Below are 20211 nucleotides of genomic sequence, written 5' to 3' on the forward strand. Positions count from 1 at the left end.
CCAAAAATTGCTTGGAGAAAAGATCTCCAAGAATTCCCTGGAGGATTCCAGGGAATTCCCAAATATACGAAAAATCAATTGGTCAACCTTTTATTTATTTGTCACTTAAAAATGTTGCTCCGAAAAACTAAACACACTACCTTAAAAATTGCTATTGTTCATATCAGTAGTTTTATAAGTATTCTATTAAATTAGTAAAATTAAATTGAAAACCAAAAATATAATAATTCTTAAATGTTAGCACAGTTTTGCTAATATAAAGGCCGCGCACGATAAACGAGGTTGTAGGATTTTCTTCGGGGAAAGGCAGGCAAGGGCAAAAATTCCCACGCCTACTTTTGGTAATTTCTGTTAATTTCAAGTTTTGAATTCCTAGCCGACTATATTTGTGCCCATTTTCGATTTAAATATAACTCTTTTTTCTTGTTTGAAAGACATTTTTTACGTTTTTTTTTTAAATTAATAATCTCAAGGCTCTGTCAACTTTTTGTCTTTTTTGTCTTTTAATTTATTCTTATTTTATCGAGGGGATATTTTATTTCCACTTGTTTCGTTTTTGTTTCTTTTTTCGTTTTTTCATCTTTTTCTATGAAGACGGCTATTGGTTATACAGCCAAGATTTTGCGTTGATTTTATTCTAAACACTAAAGTACAAAAAAGTCTTCATTCCATTTAACTTCTCGTTTTTGTATGATGGACAGGCAGCGGGGTCTTCTTCATTCCTTTTACGAAACTATCAGAAACTATCTATATTCTTTATATATAACTATCTATATAACTACCTATATATCTATATTCTATAAACTTTTTCAGAAACTACTTAGACAAGAACCGTCTCTCTTCTACGAAGCTTCAAACTTTTCCATTAATATCCCTAACCCAAAGACATTTTCTTATTTTCTATCTATTATTATTATTAATTTATTTTCTTATTTTTAATTTTTCTTTTAATTTATTATTATAATCTTTTAATTATTTTTCTTTTATTATAATCTTATAATTTTTATTTTAATCTTTTAATTCTTTTAATTTGTAACTATAAGCTTTTAATTATTTTTAATTTTATTATTAATTTATTTTTCTCATTTTCTATCTATTATTAGTATTAATTTTCTATCCCAAAGACATTTTCAGCAAGTAACTAATTTCCTGAAATCATCCAATCCATCTTTTAATTATCTTCTAATATATTCTAATTCCAATCGCACCAGTTTCACATCAAACTTTTTTTGAAACGTCCTCTTAAGTTCTCATCTCGGAGTCATAACTATCTGGAAAGTAGTTACCATTCATAAATTTTAGCTTTAAATTAGCTCTGGATCATATGAAAAACAGCACTACTATATTCCATAGTCATAAACCCTGTAATGCCTTATTTCGATCCTACCAGACTTTGATATAGAATAGGGTATCCCGTAGGGTTTGGCGCATTAAATTTATTAGACACAATCTTGTTATACCAATTGTTATTTTTCTTCCCTTACCATATTGGCTTAACCTAGCTTCCCTCTATCCCTATCTGTATCAGCCTGGGCATTAAAGTCCCCATCACTAAATTTCCTAAAGTCACCCAAGGATATTAAAAAATCATACAATCGACATTAAAATCATTAATGAAACATCAAAGTCCCCATTACAAAGTCCCATTAGGTAGAAAAAAAGAATGCCACACTAGTATCTGGTTCCTGCAACTTTGTTAAAATTCCTGTAGGCTATTACTCTTTCAGCCACTCGGTTCTACTGGAGCAGACACAAACACAATTCATTTAGTAACGCTTTTTCACTCTAAACAAGACTTGGAAGCATTCTTATTCATCTAGAGGCTATAAGCACCTACTCCCTGTCTATGTAGCACACATTTCCTATAAACTCTAAATCACCAAATACCATGTTTACTACCCCTATGAGTAAACTGCCTGAAACTCCTAGCGGCTCCGGTTCGAAACGTCTGATACTACTAATCAAAATATCAATAATAAAGTTTTCTTTCAACCTCGTAGCATCCCATTTTACAATTTTGAAATCAATGAAGTTTTTATGGCTTCAATAGAATCATTGAATCTCACCAGTGAGACCACGGACCAAGTCAGCCAGAATTCCTCAGGATCTCGGACTGAATGTAGGCTTTATGCAAGGCTAGGCCCATTGGGTTAATATTTTGTCAGCAGGTTTTAGGATGAACTGCCATGCTGCTGAGAATATGATGTGCTGAAAATGAAAATCACCATAAAGTGTCAATTTCACTGAAAGTATGTTTTTGTATATATCAGGGGTAATATGTTATTTTTCCACGGAGCCTCAATGAGTGTTATAGGAGCATTTTCCATTAACACTTTGTGAAAGGATTCCCGAGGAGCGATAAGGCATATTGTCACCTTTACGATGTTTTGGCTGTGATTCTTGTGTTCAATTTGAACTTGTTCCAAAAGCGTCAAAATATTAAAAGCAACAAACAGTCCTTTGTGCTGGGTCCAGACGCTCCAAAGTTTTTAATATGATTTCGTTTTTCACTTAGTGCGCGTTTTAGCACTTAAGTCCGTCGAAGTGCTATAGCACTTGTGTCGAAACGTTAAATAGGAGTGTTTCATAGACGCTATGCACTGTCGTCAGCAAATATATGTCGAATTTTAACACGAAATTAGATCCTTCCAAAACTAAAGCGTTATAGGTGACGAAAAACCAAGGTTCTCGTAAGATCGGTAAAAATTTTGATTGGGTAACTATTGGGAAATTATTGGGTAATAATTTCTACAGCAGGATCACTGCCAAATTTCTCCTAGAATGACCCTAAAGCTAAAGTTCATTCTGCAGAGAAACAAGTTTAGTCATATTATTATTTTGAAAGGCTAGGTAACTAAACCGTAACTCTTATAAACTTAAAATACGCGGTGAGAAGTGTTCCCACTTTTCTTTTCAAATAATCCGTATAAATTAACTTCGGTGATCTCCGGTTCAAAATCGGCACATGGCTCTCAGGGTGCGATACAATTTTCAGTAAGACGGTTGTTTATTTTGTGTTATTTTTTAGAAGTATTCGAGTGATTTACGAATAAAGTACGGCATTCTAAAAATTCAAAGATCAGATCTAAAAAAAACAGACGTGACCCTGGAAACAAAAGCAGGAATACACCGATCAATTACTGTCAAAGTTAACTCAATTTCAAAGAGAAATTCAGGAGCAGCAAGGTGCTCAAAAAAGATTAATTTCTTTTGTTTCATTCATCTTTTATATCGGTTTTGACTTTAGAAACTACCTCTCCTCATCTGGGACTTTTCTGTACTCTTTTAGGCTGCGCACAGAGCAACCAAGGTCATGGAGATGATAGAAAGATTCCAGACGATTCCAACAATCCAGGCCTTTAACCATTGAGCTTGAGTTGTCTTTTTTTATCGTCATTCCTGAAAATTTATGAGAAAATGGTAAAGTCGCTGCTCAAATATAATATAACTATAACAAGTGCACAAATTATCACAACTGTGGTCTGAAAGACTACACACAGCCGTAAAAAAAAGAAAAGAATGAACTAATGGCAATATTTTTATTTGCCTTTGGCTTGATTCTTCTGCTGACTTGGTGTCATTGTCGATAGAGCAGACACCATCCTTTTCCAGTAAGCTCAGTTTTGCGCTGCCGCGGGTGAATCTTCAGGTTTTATGCTTGCCTTACTTAGAAAGTGATGTAGAATATCGGGCCATCTTGTTCTTGGGCAACCGTGTGGTCGCTTCCATCCAGTGACCACAGGGTTAAAATCAAATACGATGCCACCAGGAGTTTCTTGGGATATTTGAAGAAGGTGATTATACGATTTCAGTGTACGGTGCACAGCTTGTAGGGAGAATGGAACCTACATCATGCAGGATAGGACGTTGGTGTTACTAACAAAGTCATACCAAGAAAGTCCCTCTATCTTCCGGAATCCTTTGCTTTGAATTATATCCAGCATCCTCAAAGCCTTGGTGGTCTCTCGCCATGTTTCTGTGGCTTAGAGCAGGAATGTGCCGACAGATGCAGTGAATATCTGCATCTCTGTAGAACAGCTTACAAGAGGGTTGCGCTATTAAGTCTCCTGGGATTGAAGTTGCCTTAGCAATTTTTGTGTTGATTTCGACCTCGACTGACCCATCACTTGAAAAAATGGAGACCAGGTACGTGAAATCCTTCACTGCTATTATTTGATTTTGACATACTTCGACTGTAAGAGGGGGTTGCTGAGACAGTTGTGCATCGATGAACATAATTTTTGTTTTACTCCAGTTAATGTTGAGCCCTACCTTGCCAGCTTCTTCTCTCATAACTGTCGGCACTACTCGAACTTCTTCGAGGGTGTTTTTCATGAGTGCCGTAATTATCAGCGAAGTCAGCATCGCTTAAAAGTCTGTCACCGAACTTCAAACCAACGTTCAGTCGGGTAGAGCTCTTCATCATCACGTAGTTAATGACGGAATTAAATAGTTCAGGAGCCATGGCACATCCCTGACGAACTTAGTATGGATGCAGAAAGGCTAGCTATGTTTCCCGTTAACTTGTATACAGCTTGACGTCTGTTCATACAGTCTCTCAAGGAGAAAGCAGTATTTCTAGGGCAAACCTGTTGTTCTTAGTATGAGTCACAGTGACTTCCGATCTACAGAATCAAAAGCAGCTTTGAAGTCGACGAAGCCTATTATGACTTCTTTCAAAACTCCTGTGTCTTTTCTATCACTTGCCGTAAAGTGAATATCTGTTTACTAGTGGAACAACCGGGCATGAGACCTGCTTGTGCGATTCTCCGGCTTCTTTGAAGCATACAAGAGCATTTCTCGCGTAGAGTAATTGCAAACAATTTAGCTGGAACCGAGAGCAACGCTATGCCTCTGTAGTTAGAGCATAGGTTCCTGGATTCTTTTCGTTTTCATAGTGACATAATTATTCCAGCCCTCCAAACTTTCGGAATAGTCTCCGTATGCCATACTGTGAAGAAGAACGCATTCAACATTGTTTGGAGCCGCATCAACAAAGCAGGACCCCCGCACTTCAGAAGTTCAGTGGTGATTCCATAGCGACCAGTCGTGCGGTCATTTTTTAATCTCTTCATAGATCTGTTTATTTTGTCTAGGAAAAAGGCTCTCCTTCATTACTATCAAGTGGAATCACAGGCGTAAGTGATGCAGCTCTTATGAGATCTGGGTCAGGATCTATGACAATGTCGGAGTTAAGAAGGGTGGAGAAGCGATCCTTCCATCTCTCGATCTGGGCTGACTAATTTGGTCAAGAGGAGCAACTTTCTTAGAAATAGAAATAAGTTCACAGAGACGTGTATATAGTGTCCTAGCGTTGCCTTTGCCAGTGGTATGTCCTAGATCCTTGGTCTTGTCTTGGACGAACTGTTTCTTGTTACGATGGACAAGTTTATTTCTCACACTTTTCAGCTTGCGGTATGCGGACATATTAATCTATATATCTATCTGTCAGGTGACGTCATGTTTCTGTGTCGACTGACGTCATGAAGTTAGTTGTCGTCATTTTTGCTATGACGGTGACGTCATTAATGGTATTTAAGACATGCGTTCACGGAAAATGTTTAATTGTAAAATGACTGAAGAACCTACAATGGCAACAGCCGAGGAAGCTGCTCAAAGAGTCTATGCCAAAAAACTTGCTGCTGATAGAGAAAGTAAGAAAAGAAAGCGTGCCGAGGAATCACAAGAACAGCAAGAAAACAGGCTTGCAGCTGATAGAGAAAGTAAGAAAAGAAAGCGTGCCGAGGAATCACAAGAACAGCAAGAAAACAGGCTTGCGGCTAAAGAACGCAAAACCGCACAGTTAGATGAAAATCCACCTGGAAAGCGAGAGTCAAAACATATCAAAACTGAAAATGGTAGCGATGATGATTGGGTTTGGGATTTTGACTTGGATAAGGTCATCAATGCCTACCAGATTTAAGTTAAAAAACAAAGGTTCGGCGATATGTACTTCATAGTGACGCTGAAAAATAAAGAAGAAAAAAAAACTGAAAAAATGTAAAAAACTAAAAAAAAACTAAAAAGAAAAAACACTCAAAGATAAATTACAGACCAGGACACAAATGAAGACCGACACAGAGGGAATATAAATGACGACCGGGAACCTCAAAGAAAAATTACAGACTGGGACACCCGGACACAAATCACGACCGGGAATATAAATGACGACCGGGACGCAGGGACACAACTACAACGGGGACGCCGGGGGCACAGGCGGGATATATAATTGACGACTGAGACACAGGGATTGTTTGAATAGAAATTACAGACCGGGACACAAATGACGACCGGGACACTGGGACACAAGGAATATAAATGACGACCGGGACACTCAAAGAGAAAATACAAACTGGGACACCAGGACACAAATGACGACCGGGACACAGGGAATATAAATGCTATTTATATGCACAGACAATGGGACAGCGAAGAATGTTGTATATTCGCATGTTTTACGTAGTTAAAAATATATATTTATATCTATCTCTATTCACAGGTGGGACACAGGGACACAGCTACAATGGCGCGTAACTAATATGGCGCGTAACGACTTACGCGCGCGGGGGGGCTTGGGGGGGCGCGAAGTGCCACCCCAACAGCTAGTATATATATAAAAATAAGTTGTCTGTGTGTGTGTGTGTGTGTCGAGTGACGTCATGTTTTTGTGTCGACTGACGTCATGTTTGTCAACTGACGAAATTACAGACCGGGAAATCGGGACACAAATGACGACCGGGACACCGAGACATCTTCTATATACATAAAAATAAGTTGTCTGTGTGTCTGTCGAGTGACGTCATGTTTGTGTGTCGACTGACGTCATATTTGTCGACTGACGAAATTACAGAACGAGACATCGGGACACAAATGACGACCAGGACACAGGGCAACAACAGCAACGTGGACGCCGGGGGCACAGGGGGATATATAAAATGACGACGGGGACACAGAAAATGTTCGCTTAGCAATCACCATCAACAAAGCTCAAGGGCAATCATTAGAATTATGAGGTATAGATCTGAATACAGATTGTTTTTCCCATGGACAATTATATGTTGCATGTTCAAGAGTCGGTAAACCTGACAATCTATTTATATGCACAGACAATGGGATAGCCAAGAATGTTGTATATTCGCAAGTTTTACGTAGTATAATATATATATATATATATATATATATATATATATATATATATATATATATATATATATATATATATATATATATATATATCTATATTCACAGGTGGGACACAGGGACACAACTACAATGGCGCGTAACTAATATTGCGCGTAACGACTTAAGCGGGGGAGGGGGCTTGGGGGGGGGGCGCGAAGCGCCCCCGCCAACTAGGTATTGGTGTGGCGCTAAAAACTAAAAAAAAGACCAATTCAAAAACGAATGTATATACAGACCGGGACACCGGGACACAAATGACGACCGGGACACAGGTAATATAAATGACGACCGGGACACAGGGACACAACTACAACGGGGACGCCGGGGGGCACAGGGAGATATATAAATGACGACGGCGACACAGGGAATGGTCGATTAGCAATCATCATCAACAAAGCTAAAGGGCAATCATTAGAATCACAGGGACACAACTACAATGGCGCGTAACGACTTACGCGCGTGGGGGGGCTTAGGGGGCACGAAGCGCCCCCACCAACTAGGTGTTGGGGTGGCGCGAAGCGTCACCCCAACAACTAGTATTTAATAATAATCTTTATTCTTTCACTTTATAATAATGCAATAACATGGTTATCGTCCAACAAAAAAAAGAGAAAAACGCAAAAAAGACGCAACATAAAGAACACACATGATGAGCTATCACTTCGATTTGAGGATATTGCTGTTGTAGTGCTTCACGTAGTATGGAACGAAGGAGTTTAATATCTTGTCGTTGAGTGTGTAGGCGGGCATTCTAACAGTTCTTTTCCCTCTTTAATAGTTGCCAGCCTCGTCTTGTGTGCGTGGGTCGCTGAAGTAAACTGAGGCAGGATATCTCGGTGCGTTGGGGACTTCAGGATGTCAGCTCCAAACTTCATCAGCGTTTCGTGCCTCCTTTCATCCAGGGCTGGGAGCCTGAGTTCACTCAAGCTTTCTTCGTAGTTTTGTAATTTGATCCAAGAATTATTTTGCAGGCTCTTGTCTGAATTGTTTCAAGCTGACTTCTGTGTTTCTCTGTGAGCGATGGGTGCCAGACAAGACAGCCGTACATGACTATGGGCATTAATAAGTTTGACACGCAACACACAGCTTTTCTCGAGACTTAGCTGGAGCTTCACTTGATCAGCTTGATTCCGAAGCTCTGCAACCAGGGACTCAAATTGGTTGTGTGTTTGTGACAGGAATCGTAGTAGACTTATTGAACAATCATCTGCGAACTTGTACCTTTGTTTATGTTGTCTCTTCAGTCGGTTGATTACAATGATAAATAAGATGGGACCTAGCTTGCTTCCTTCGGCTGCTCCACGTGTGATGTCTTGGAAGTTGGATGCTTCCCTTTTTTCAAGTTGTACGCACTTTTAACGACAAGAAAGGAAACTTGCGATGATGCACAGCAGAAACTGCGAGATCTCCAGGGCACGGGCTTCATTAATAACAGTCTCGTGGTCATGGAGATCGGAAGATTTCACGAAATCAGAAATTATTATATCAGCAAGGGCCTCCGAAATTTCTAGGTGCTCTAGTAGATCATGAAGTAATCTGGCCAGGTAATGTGTTGTACTGTGCCTTAGACGAAAACCGAACTGCATAGGGTCGATTTTATATTCTACTTCTGCTAGTAGCCAGTGTAGAATAAAGACTTTCGAGATGATGGGGAGATGATGGGCGTCTTCGAAATCGGCCTAAGGTCTGACGGTGAGGTCGGTAATGTTTTCTTCGGAATAGGTGTGATAAATGCCTTTTTAAACTTATCTGGAAATTAGCCTTCCAGTAGACACTGGTTATACAGCATAGCCAATGGCGTAGCCAGGAAGGATGAGCATGCGTGTATCAGCCTTATAGGAATTTCACTGGGGTAGGAGGCTTTCCTAATATCTAGGTGTTCGAGTTTTTCTTGAACCTGGGAAACTGTGATGACAGGGATGGTTTCGATCGGACCATTCTGTGGTAAAGTCTTGAGGGGAGGCTGTTGGCGGCAAATATTTGAGAAGTGGGCATTAATTATTTCTGCGGTTAAAATCTTTCCTTGCTCGTCCCTCAGAATGGATTTTGACTTCTGCTGTCCCATTAACTTCCGTACAGTTTTGTGGAACTTCCTTGGATCACCGGCTGACAACTTAGCGAATATTTAGTGTCCATACAGACGCCTAGCTTGCTTTAGTAGTCTCACTACTATATTTCTCTTCCATTTATATTCATCAGAGTGGGGCTTTGTCTGGTAAAGCATGTCTCGCTCTCTCATTGCAGCTTTTATGTTCGGAGTAACCCATGGTTTGCTCTGTGCCTTAATTGTAACTTGCTTCTCAGGGAAGAATCGTTCATACTCTCGAGTCGTTTTCTCATAGAAGAGTTCGGTCATGCTGTTTGCATTTCTGTCTTTGAAAAGGCGGAACCAGCATACCGAGTTGAGCCATTCTCTGTAGCCAATTATGCCTTCCTCTGTGAGCGGACGGTAAGTGAATTTGGTTGGTTTACTAGGTTCCACTGTTGACTTTGGTCGCAATATAACAGTTGCGTGGTCGCTGGTTGAGAGTGGTGCTTCCGCCGAGGGATCTAAGTAGAAATCACCAAGTGTAGTAAAGATCAAATCGAGGGTGTTTTCTCCCCGTATTTTTACTTTAACTATTTGACGAAGGGCTGTAGAGCTTTCGATCCAGTTCGGCTTTAGGTCGTTGAAGTCCCCACAAAGAAAGATTCCAGCATATGGGTATTTAGTTCTGATGAGGTCGCAACTTTGTTGGAGATATTCCACTAGTTGTCGCCGGTATGGTCCTCTTGGAGGGAAATATACCGTGGCATATATCAGTGACGACACTTGACGAGGTAGGCCTTTTGGTCGTGCCCACGGCCATGAAACTTCGATGTCATGGGTCTTTGGCACTGCGACATCCAGGATCCTGTGAGGTATGTTTTCTTTGCAGTAGAAACCGACACCGCCACCGTGCGTCATAGGCTCACCTGATGCGCTGCAGCGTGGGGAAATGTAACAGGAGTACCCGTCGATAATGTCCAAAGCAGAAGACGAAATCCATGTTTCTGTCATGCACATGACGTCAATGTCGCGTTTCCGTAAGAAAACATCCATATCTTCTGTCTTGTTGTTGAGAAAGCGAACATTAGGCAGGGCTATTATTGGAAAGCGGTAGGTTTGGGTTGGCTTCGTATTAAAAACTGTTTTCTTTTTCCCTCTTTCCAGGTTGCAGGAAGAAGAATCAGGAGTCTCTAGCCATAGACCTTGAGTATTTATGGAAGTGGAGGTGGTGACGATGCATTTTGGATTTGTTTTGATTTTCTGTGGCCAGGGGAGTCCTTTTGCGGGTAGAAGGTTATGTGATAGAGTCGATTTGGTTTGGGATTTACCTGCTTTCCTCCCTTTTTGCTGGTCGTCGTGGTGATTGTCAGATAGGTTCCACAGGTTGCAGAACGCTGGGCTGGAGCTCAGATAACGGTGGGTTACGGATTCCTGGTCCTGTCCTAGTTATTGTTTGTAGAGTTGATGGTGGGGGTTTCAGGCGGTGGTAGTCCAGTAACATGTTATTCACTGTTTTGTCTATGATTCTTTGTTGCTATTGTTGTGTTTGGTCTGTTGCTACTTGCTCATACATGGCATTTTCAATTCTTTTCAGATTCCTTCTTTCTGCTTGAGTTTGTAGCTGGAGTCGTGTAAGATCAGGCCCTATGTAGATCTCACAGCGGGTCTGGGGATCTGTAGAATTTTGCAAATTTCTGGCGTTTTTCAGAATGCTATTTCGTTTTGCCAAAGTTGAAGCGTCATCTCGGAGCTTTACAAGGAGCTTTCTTGGTCTGCCATTTTCTCTTGTTCTTCCTAGTCGTCTAGTCTCAATAAAGTCCTCGATTTCTAAGGTGGCTCCTAAGCTGTTCTTTCGGCAAAGTTCAATGATTACTTGCGACTCTATTCCATTAAGATTATCATACTCAGGAATTCCCGCTATGACCAAGTTACGTCGTTTTTCTTCCCGCAATTGCTTCTCCTTTTCAGCTAATAGAAGGGGTTTCGATTGGGTTGGTTGCGCAGAATACTTGCACCAAGACCGGCTGCTCCATTTTGTGCCACATGGGAATACAGTGCTTGATCACATTTACCGTATGAATACACGAAAAACTAACCCAACCACCAGGCTTTCTATCGCCATAAAGGTGAAGAAACTGCAGAGACTGCCCTTTTAATTTAAGAACTGCAGAGACTGCCCTATTAATACGCTTTTACACCTCTGATCAGACAAACATGAGCTTTGTTCGATGGCCCGTCAATAAGCTTGAGGCTGACCCCCCTAACAGCCAACTAGGTTTATTAGAACCGAAATAAAATTCAGTTCAACCATCGATGATTTATATAGCGTAGCTAGGATCAAGGTTGCCACTCCTAGTGATTTATCACTGTTTCTAGTGATATTTTATATTGCCTATAAACAGAAGAATCACTAAATCAGCACATAAACAACGATATTATTGAAGAAAATAACTAAATCAACCAAAAATCACAAAAATATAGTATCGCGTGGCAACCCTAGTCAGGATAAAGTGTGGCATTTGAGGACGTTCTAAAAATTCACTTAAAGTGAGATTTACCAAGTTTAATTAAAAAACGAATATGAATATATAATAATTTGACAAAGGTGGTATTATTATCTTGTCAATGTCAAGAATTAACCTAGTTAATCCTGCGAGGTGAGTAAGGGCGAGATAAGTAACCCCATCTGTCGAATGTTAATCTTTTGAAGCTTGTAACGCACTTAAGGCTAGTGTAGACGCACTTTGACCTGTTCAATTTACATTTTCATTATAACATAACCGGTTTAAATTATAATTTTCAAATAAAATCCATCTTAAAGGAACGAGAAGATTGCTGGCACAAATTAGGTTTTGCTAATTTATCGGTGCCAAGCGAATATCCGGTACTTCAATGCGTAAGCTTATTTTTTTAATGATAAATCTTCTTAGATTTTTCTTTGGTATTCATTTTTTTTTTATGCTTTTACGTTTTAGAGCATATTTGCAAAGGATTTAGGATTATAAGAAATGTTGCTTTACCCATATATTATATTTGCTTGTACCGCTTCGTGCAATATATAAAATCATGATTCTTAAGGTGTTATCAATGCTTTAGCATATTACTCACATTTAAGTACGTGATGAACAGTCGGTCAGATTTATTTACAGATATATAGCCAAAATGTACCTCAAAGAGGAGGGAGGGGAGGGAAAATGGAAAATGCACAAAAATGACAAACGAAATAATGGAATTGGAGGGGTAGGGCTTGAACGGGTAAGTGCCTAGAAACATCTGAAGTGAATTTTGCTACAATTTAGTGGCTAAGCTAGATTAGGTTGTGCCCACTCCTTTCTCTGACATTCTGTCCTTTTATCTAGGCGTCAGGGACATTCAAGGGGATAAGGGAGGCAACTGCGCCCGAAGATTTTTTGCCTTTTTGGATTTGGGAAAACGTATAATTTTATATTTTCACTGAAAAAAGAAGTGTCTCCCTTAGATTTTGAAAAATATCTTTTTTGTATCTTCATTTACCTAAATTTGGAAAAAGCGATGCTCCCCTACGATTTTTTGGATTGGCGTCCGTGTGTGTGTCTGACACTGAAATGTCAAATTATAACTAAGAACTGCCTTAATTCCACCACTGTTTTAGGACCTCAAGTTTCTTGTGTTTTACCCATAATAATACCAAAAACTTTAATTCATCATGGTTATAGAAATTTAATGAAAATACCAACTTTTCAATTGTTACAAACATTCTAAAATACATATTTTTCTGAATCTAAGGGGAAATCTAGAGGAAAACTTCCCTTCCCCTGCCTCTCTTTGGCACTCCTGGCCTAAATTTGCCCAGCGATACGAGGAAGGCTTTTACTATAAAGCACCCATATTGCAGGTTTAGTCGAGAATATTATCCATGATAAAGGGGGACTAGGGGAAAATCATGATATCCCCTCCTTCTATACGTATCTGAATTTTCGACGAAAGTTAGGAGATTGAGACCTAAAGTGTATTTTTGTGGCGTCAGACACTCTCCCTCCCATCCACAGAAAGGTACACTGAGAAAGGTACCTCCTCCCCAATAGCTAAAATATAATTATATACCAGTGTAACTATGTTCAATGAACCCTAGGATGTATAAAATCAGCTAAATGAAACTTAAAAATGGATTTTCATGAAAAAAAGAAAAGTAACCGTTTGTTTTGTATAGACAGCATGTACCTTTAGAAGCGAATGCGCAAACGCTTGACATTATGACCCCCGAAACTGAGAAAGTGAATATATAGCTTTCAATAATTTTAGATCAGCTGGCTGTCTAATACTTTTCACTCTTTCGTATTTTGGCCCTCTACGGGCCAAGATTATTGTTTAGTGCTACAAAATGAGAGATGTGGTGACATCTCTGTTGCTACTTACAAAGGGCACGATAAATCTTAATATCCTTTTTGAGCGAGTCCTCCCACGATATTCTAGGGCCACTAGTTAAAAACGATCATCCTTGGTGAAAACCCAGAAAAAAAAAACATTTTTCTGTGACCATACTTCTCGAGAAAAAATACAAAATTTGGCCTTTATGCAGAAAGGTGTTCAAAATATAAGCGTGTTACCAAAAATTAGTATCCTCCCACCCGTATGGTGGGCTCTGCTTTTATGGATTTTCTTTTTCATATTTAAGTTTTTCACTTTTATGTTTAAAAGGTTACGTTTTTGAGCTTGTGGGCATTAGGAAATATGTTTATTTCTTGGTTATTCTCCTCTTGAGCAAAGTATTTTTTCTTAATGTTGTACATTTTTTTCTTAAAAGCTTTCCCATTGCCACAAGACATGCAATGTTCCTAAATTGTGGTTACATGCAGTATTTCCATTTTGCAGGATCTCGTTTCCTGATGTATACCCTCAAGTGTTTCCATTTTGTGGACTTCGACAGGATTTATGTTTCTGTTAAGAAGCGATTGGAGAACTAGAAGTACTCTTCTCCCCTTCTTCCTTTTTAGATGCCTTCTCTCCTCACTCTCCTCAACACTGACCAAATTTTTTTTTAAATCATTTTTTTTCAAAATAGGCCAAACGTCTAGTAACGACGCATCCATGAATGTAATGCCCCCCAAAGTCCCTAAGGAAAGATTGCAAATAATACAATTTACCCTTTTTAGTTGTAGAACTTGTCTTTCAAAAAAGGGGCAATGTTTGATTCTGATTGAGTTCGAAAAGGCTATGTGTATCTAGACAAAACTCTGGGGAATGTTGAGGGGCATGTTTTAACTAAATCAAATAATAGTATCTGCATCCAGTTTTTCAAGAAGGCGTATTTGCAATATCTCAAAAGCGGCTGAAGGTATTAAAATTAAACTTTATGGACATGTTGAAGGGAACAGGGAAAAATGGCGGGAGGGCAACAAGCCCCTCTTTTATGCCTTTTTTAGCTGTCAATTCCTCAAAGACGTCTGATCAAAATTTTGAAAGAGCCCTCTTGTTTAAAATAGTCGGAATCTCAGTTTACTATGCTTCCAGCAATTGAAAAAACCCCAAGTGTATTAAAGTACAACTTTTAGAAAATATTGAGGGGGGTGTCAAACAAAATCAAAACAAGCTATATGCAGGAGGGCTTTCAAGCGGGTACAATAGCAATATCTAGGGAATGGCAAAGGGTATTAAGTTGGAACTTCAAAATCATGTTGAGAGGGAAGTTCATAAAAGCAACGGAGAACAACAATCCCCCCTCCTATTACCCTTTTGGATGCTCCTCTTTACACTGGTAGAAATACTAAAACGTAATTTTATTCAAAATAGTCACAAGGTCTAATAGCTTTGCCCCCGCGGATGCCATGCCCCATAGCCCCGGGACAAAGATAGTAAATTATCTAGTTTGTCAATTTTTAACTTACATTTCATTCATCCATTTCATTCAACATAGATCTATTTTTAACATGAGTTCATCCATTCAATAGACGCACAGTTGGGGGGGGGGGGGGCTCGGGGACCCTCAAATCACAAACATTACCGAATTTGTAGGGAATTTCTTTGTGCGTGTCTGGTTTAGTCCACCCAAACACTCTGATGAGATAGATATTTGCTGTTTCATGAAACATTATTTCATTTACATTATTAATTTTAACACAAATTCCAAACACAAACTATTTCTAAGTTTTCAGAATTTCTAATTGTTATTCCAAAAAAACCATAAACATATGCCAATAACGAAAATACCCAAAAGCTAGACCCAGGGTTAAGTGAAAAGCTTCAATTGCAAAAAATCCCTTTGGGAGAAAAATGTTAGCTTCCCCGATGGAAGCATCGACGTGGAGGGCTTAGGCCCCCTCAAATACCAAGTATTCTCGAATTTCTTGGAACTTCTGATTCGAATCATCACTAAAATTTATTTTTGTTACCACTCCCTCCCCAAAGAAATTTCTCCGTACCTGCCTGCTTCCTCCGCCCTGACAATCTGATTAGATGTTCAATGGATCCAAACAAATCTTCATTCACATTATCCATTTGAACACAAATTCCGGACAGTATGAGAATTTCTAGGCTAATTATTATTTCGAGAAAATCATAAACGCATACCAATAATAAAAACACCCCAAAAATAGACCCAGGATTAAATAACAACCTTCAATTGCAAAAAGTAACTTCCGGAGAAAATAGTTAGCTTCCTCAGACGGAAGTATCGACGTGGGGGGGACTTAGGGCTTCTCAATTCCCAAGCATTACCGAATTTCTTGGAACTGTTTATTCAAATTATAAATTTAATTTAATTTTTTACCACCCTCTCCCGAATAAATTTCTACGTATCTGCCTGCTTCCCCACCCAGGCGATTTTATTAGATGTTTAACGGATCTAATATTTTTCATTTACATTATCCATTTTAACACGAATCTTAGACACGTAGAGAATTTTTAATTATTATTTCAAGAAAACCATAAACACATGCCAATAATGAAAATACCCAAAAAACATACACAGGATTAAGTAACAACCTTAAATTGCAAAAAGTCGCTTTCGGAGAAAATAGTTAGCTTCCTCAGACGGAAGTATCGACGTGGGGTGACTTAGGGCTCCTCAGTTCCGAAGCATTACTGAATTTCTTGGAACTACCGATTCAAATAATAAATAAAATTTAACTTTTTACCACCCCCTCCCAAATAAACTTTTACTTACCTGTCTGCTTCCTCCACCCAGGCAATTTTATTAGATGTTTAATGGATCTAATATTTTTCATTTGCATTATCCATTTTAACACAAGTTCTAGACACTCCGAAAATTTCCAATTATTATTTCAAGAAAACCATAAACACATACCAATAATGAAAATACCTAAAAAATAGACCCAGACTAAGATACAAAGCTTCAATTTGCAAAAAGTCCCTTTCGGAGAAAGAAGTTTGCTTCCCCGATGGACGCACCGACACGACGTGGGGGACTTAGGGCCCCTCAAATCCCAAATATTCCCGAATTTCTTGGAACTCTGATTCGAATCATCACTAAAATTGGTCAATGTCAGTATTACCTGAACAATTGTTTTGGGTCATGAAACTATTGTTAATAGATACATTTTGACTTTTTGAACATCTTTTCTTTCTTGCAAAACCACCGCAAACTCACCGTTATGAAGTTATTCCGGCCCAAATATTTTTGTATTTACACATAGAATTGCAATCATTTCCGTTTTCGTTGATCGGATATTTGAAATCGCGAATCTGTAATAGTTTAGAAACAAATTTGGGCTATATATTTGCACATTAGGGGGTGGGGGTAAAGCATAGCATATATTAAATACGTAAACTAACCTTTGCTTTATTTAATATATGCTATGCTTTACCCCTCACCCCCTAATGTGCAAATATATAATAACTCTATAACGGTGAGTTTGCGGTAGTTTTGCAAGAGAGAAAAGATGTTCAAAAAGTCAAAATGCATCTATTAACAATAGTCTCATGACCCAAAACAATTGTTCAGGTAATACCAACATTGACCATAAAATTTATTTTTTTACCACCCCCTCCCCAAAGAAATTTCTACTTAACTGCCTGCTTCCTCCAGCCAGACAATCTGATTAGATGTCTAAGGGACACTTAGAGAATTTCTGGTTATTATCCCAAGAAAACCATAGACACATACCAATAATGAAAATACCCAAAAAAATTGACCCAGAATTAAGTGACAAAGGTTCAATTGCAAAAAAATTGCTTTCGGGGAAAAAGAGTTAAGCTTCCTCCACCCAGACAGTATGATGAGACAGATGACCATTTGCAAAGAGAGAGAGGGAGAGAGAGAGAGAGAAGCGAGAAAACCAGCTCTCTGTGTTGTTTTTACCCCCCCCCCCCTCCCCAAAGAAATTTCTACTTAGCTGCCTTTTCCTCCACCCGGACAATTTGAATAGATGTTTAATGGACACTTAGAGAATTTCTAATTATTATTCCATATAAGCATAAACACATACCAATAATGAAAATACCCAAAAAATAGAATTAAATGACAAAGGTTCAATTGCAAAAAAAATCGCTTTCGGGGAAAAAGAGTTAAGCTTCCTCCACCCAGACAGTCTGATGAGACAGATGGCCATTTGCAAAGAGAGAGAGAGAGAGAAGCGAGAAAACCAGCTCTCTGTGTTGTTTTACCCCTCCCCCTCCCCAAAGAAATTTCTACTTAGCTGCCTTTTCCTCCACCCGGACAATTTGAATAGATGTTTAATGGACACTTAGAGAATTTCTAATTATTATTCCAAAAAAGTATAAACACATACCAATAATCAAAATACCCAAAAAATAGAATTAAGTGACAAAGGTTCAATTGCAAAAAAAAATCCCTTTTGGGGAAAAAGAGTTAAGCTTCCTCCACCCAGACAGTCTGATGAGACAGATGGCCATTTGCAAAGAGAGAGAGAAAGAGAAGCGGGAAAACCAGCTCTCTGTGTTGTTTTTACCCCTCCCCCTCCCCAAAGAAATTTCTACTTAGCTGCCTGCTTCCTCCACCCAGACAATCTGATTAGATGTTTAATGGACACTCAGAGAATTTCTAATTATTATTCCAAAAAAGCATAAACACATACCAATAATGAAAATAGCCAAAAAATAGAATTAAATGACAAAGGTTCAATTGCAAAAAAATCGCTTTCGGGGAAAAAGAGTTAAGCTTCCTCCACCCAGACAGTCTGATGAGACAGATGGCCATTTGCAAAGAGAGAGAGAGAGAGAGAGAAGCGAGAAAACCAGCTCTCTGTGTTGTTTTTACCCCTCCCCCTCCCTAAAGAAATTTCTACTTAGCTGCCTGCTTCCTCCACCCAGACAATCTGATTAGATGTTTAATGGACACTTAGAGAATTTCTAATTATTATTCCAAAAGAAGCATAAACACATACCAATAATGAAAATAGCCAAAAAATAGAATTAAGTGACTTAGAGAGAATTAAGGTTCAATTGCAAAAAAATCGCTTTCGGGGAAAAAGAGTTAAGCTTCCTCCACCCAGACAGTCTGATGAGACAGATGGCCATTTGCAAAGAGAGAGAGAAAGAGAAGCGGGAAAACCAGCTCTCTGTGTTGTTTTTACCCCTCCCCCTCCCCAAAGAAATTTCTACTTAGCTGCCTTTTCCTCCACCCGGACAATTTGAATAGGTGTTTAATGGACACTTAGAGAATTTCTAATTATTATTCCAAAAAAGCATAAACACATACCAATAATGAAAATAGCCAAAAAATAGAATTAAGTGACAAAGGTTCAATTGCAAAAAAAATCGCTTTCGGGGAAAAAGAGTTAAGCTTCCTCCACCCAGATAGTCTGATGAGACAGATGGCCATTTGCAAAGAGAGAGAGAGAGAGAAGCGGGAAAACCAGCTCTCTGTGTTGTTTTTACCCCTCCCCCTCCCCAAAGAAATTTCTACTTAGCTGCCTTTTCCTCCACCCGGACAATTTGAATAGGTGTTTAATGGACACTTAGAGAATTTCTAATTATTATTCCAAAAAAGCATAAACACATACCAATAATGAAAATAGCCAAAAAATAGAATTAAATGACAGAGGTTCAATTGCAAAAAAAATCGCTTTCGGGGAAAAAGAGTTAAGCTTCCTCCACCCAGACAGTCTGATGAGACAGATGGCCATTTGCAAAGAGAGAGAGAGAGAAGCGAGAAAACCAGCTCTCTGTGATGTCTCTTCCAGTCAGTCACATTGTCTTGGCTAGACTGCAGTTAGATTTAAAAAGAGTTTGTGCTAAGAATGTGTCTAGTCTTTGAAACATATAATTGTGCCTAAAATAGATGTGCTAAAACGTGTGCAGAGCTGTGATTCCTTTGGATGCGATTTTTATTATAATGGATAGATTCTTTGGGGAGTAGACAATTAGCATAGTTGAATGCTTGGGACCAATGACTGCTTTGATTTGGTTCTTCCTGCGATTTTAAGGTAAGTCGGTGATTCTTTAAGGGGTCCTGCTTAGGTATCTAAGAAGGGAGGTTAGTAATGTTTTGATTCAATGTGCTTAAATAAGAAATAGGCTAGACCATTTGATTCCTCATTAAACAGCAATTCCAAATATAATAACTGATCCCGTAAAATTTGAAGGGGGGATTATGGGGGGAGTGGCTACGGTAGGAATAAGTTGGGTAAATGTTTAGTTTCGTTCCAAGTGCGTATTAGTACATATAGCAAGAATCTGGTGATCGCATATTGTTTCTTTGTCATTATTAGAGAAGCGGGTAAAATTCTAGTTAATTGACTTCTTGCTATCTCGGAAAGGGTTTAGGTTAGGAAAATGAAACATTCAGGGATGGGTCTACAGGCTAAAGTATGTACTGGGAAGGTATTTTAAAGTACCCACCTCCATTTCTTCTCCCTCTAGAGGGCCCTGAAATTTGCCTACTTGACAGGTCTATTACCTATTGAAATTTTGACAAAATAACATTTTACCTTAATTTTCAGTTACTAGTTGCTTTTTCTCTGCCTTTAGTTCTGAAAATGCAATTCCTGTTATTTGGGTAGAATTCTGAGCCATATCAATGTTTTTTTTTTTAAATTTAGGAA

The 20211-nt window shown here is 38.8% G+C and overlaps 1 protein-coding gene across 1 annotated transcript in view; it reads left to right on the forward strand.

The window, feature by feature from the left end:
• The first annotated feature begins 19301 nt into the window (after positions 1-19301).
• LOC136032743 (uncharacterized) overlaps positions 19302-20211 on the forward strand; it is a 165307-nt gene continuing 164397 nt past the window's right edge. The window contains exon 1 of the mRNA XM_065713077.1: positions 19302-19593. The gene's annotated coding sequence lies outside the window, so the exon portion shown is untranslated. The remainder of the gene's footprint in view (positions 19594-20211) is intronic.

The sequence above is a fragment of the Artemia franciscana genome, chromosome 11 (genome assembly GCF_032884065.1).
Source record: "Artemia franciscana chromosome 11, ASM3288406v1, whole genome shotgun sequence".
Lineage (NCBI taxonomy): Eukaryota > Metazoa > Arthropoda > Branchiopoda > Anostraca > Artemiidae > Artemia > Artemia franciscana.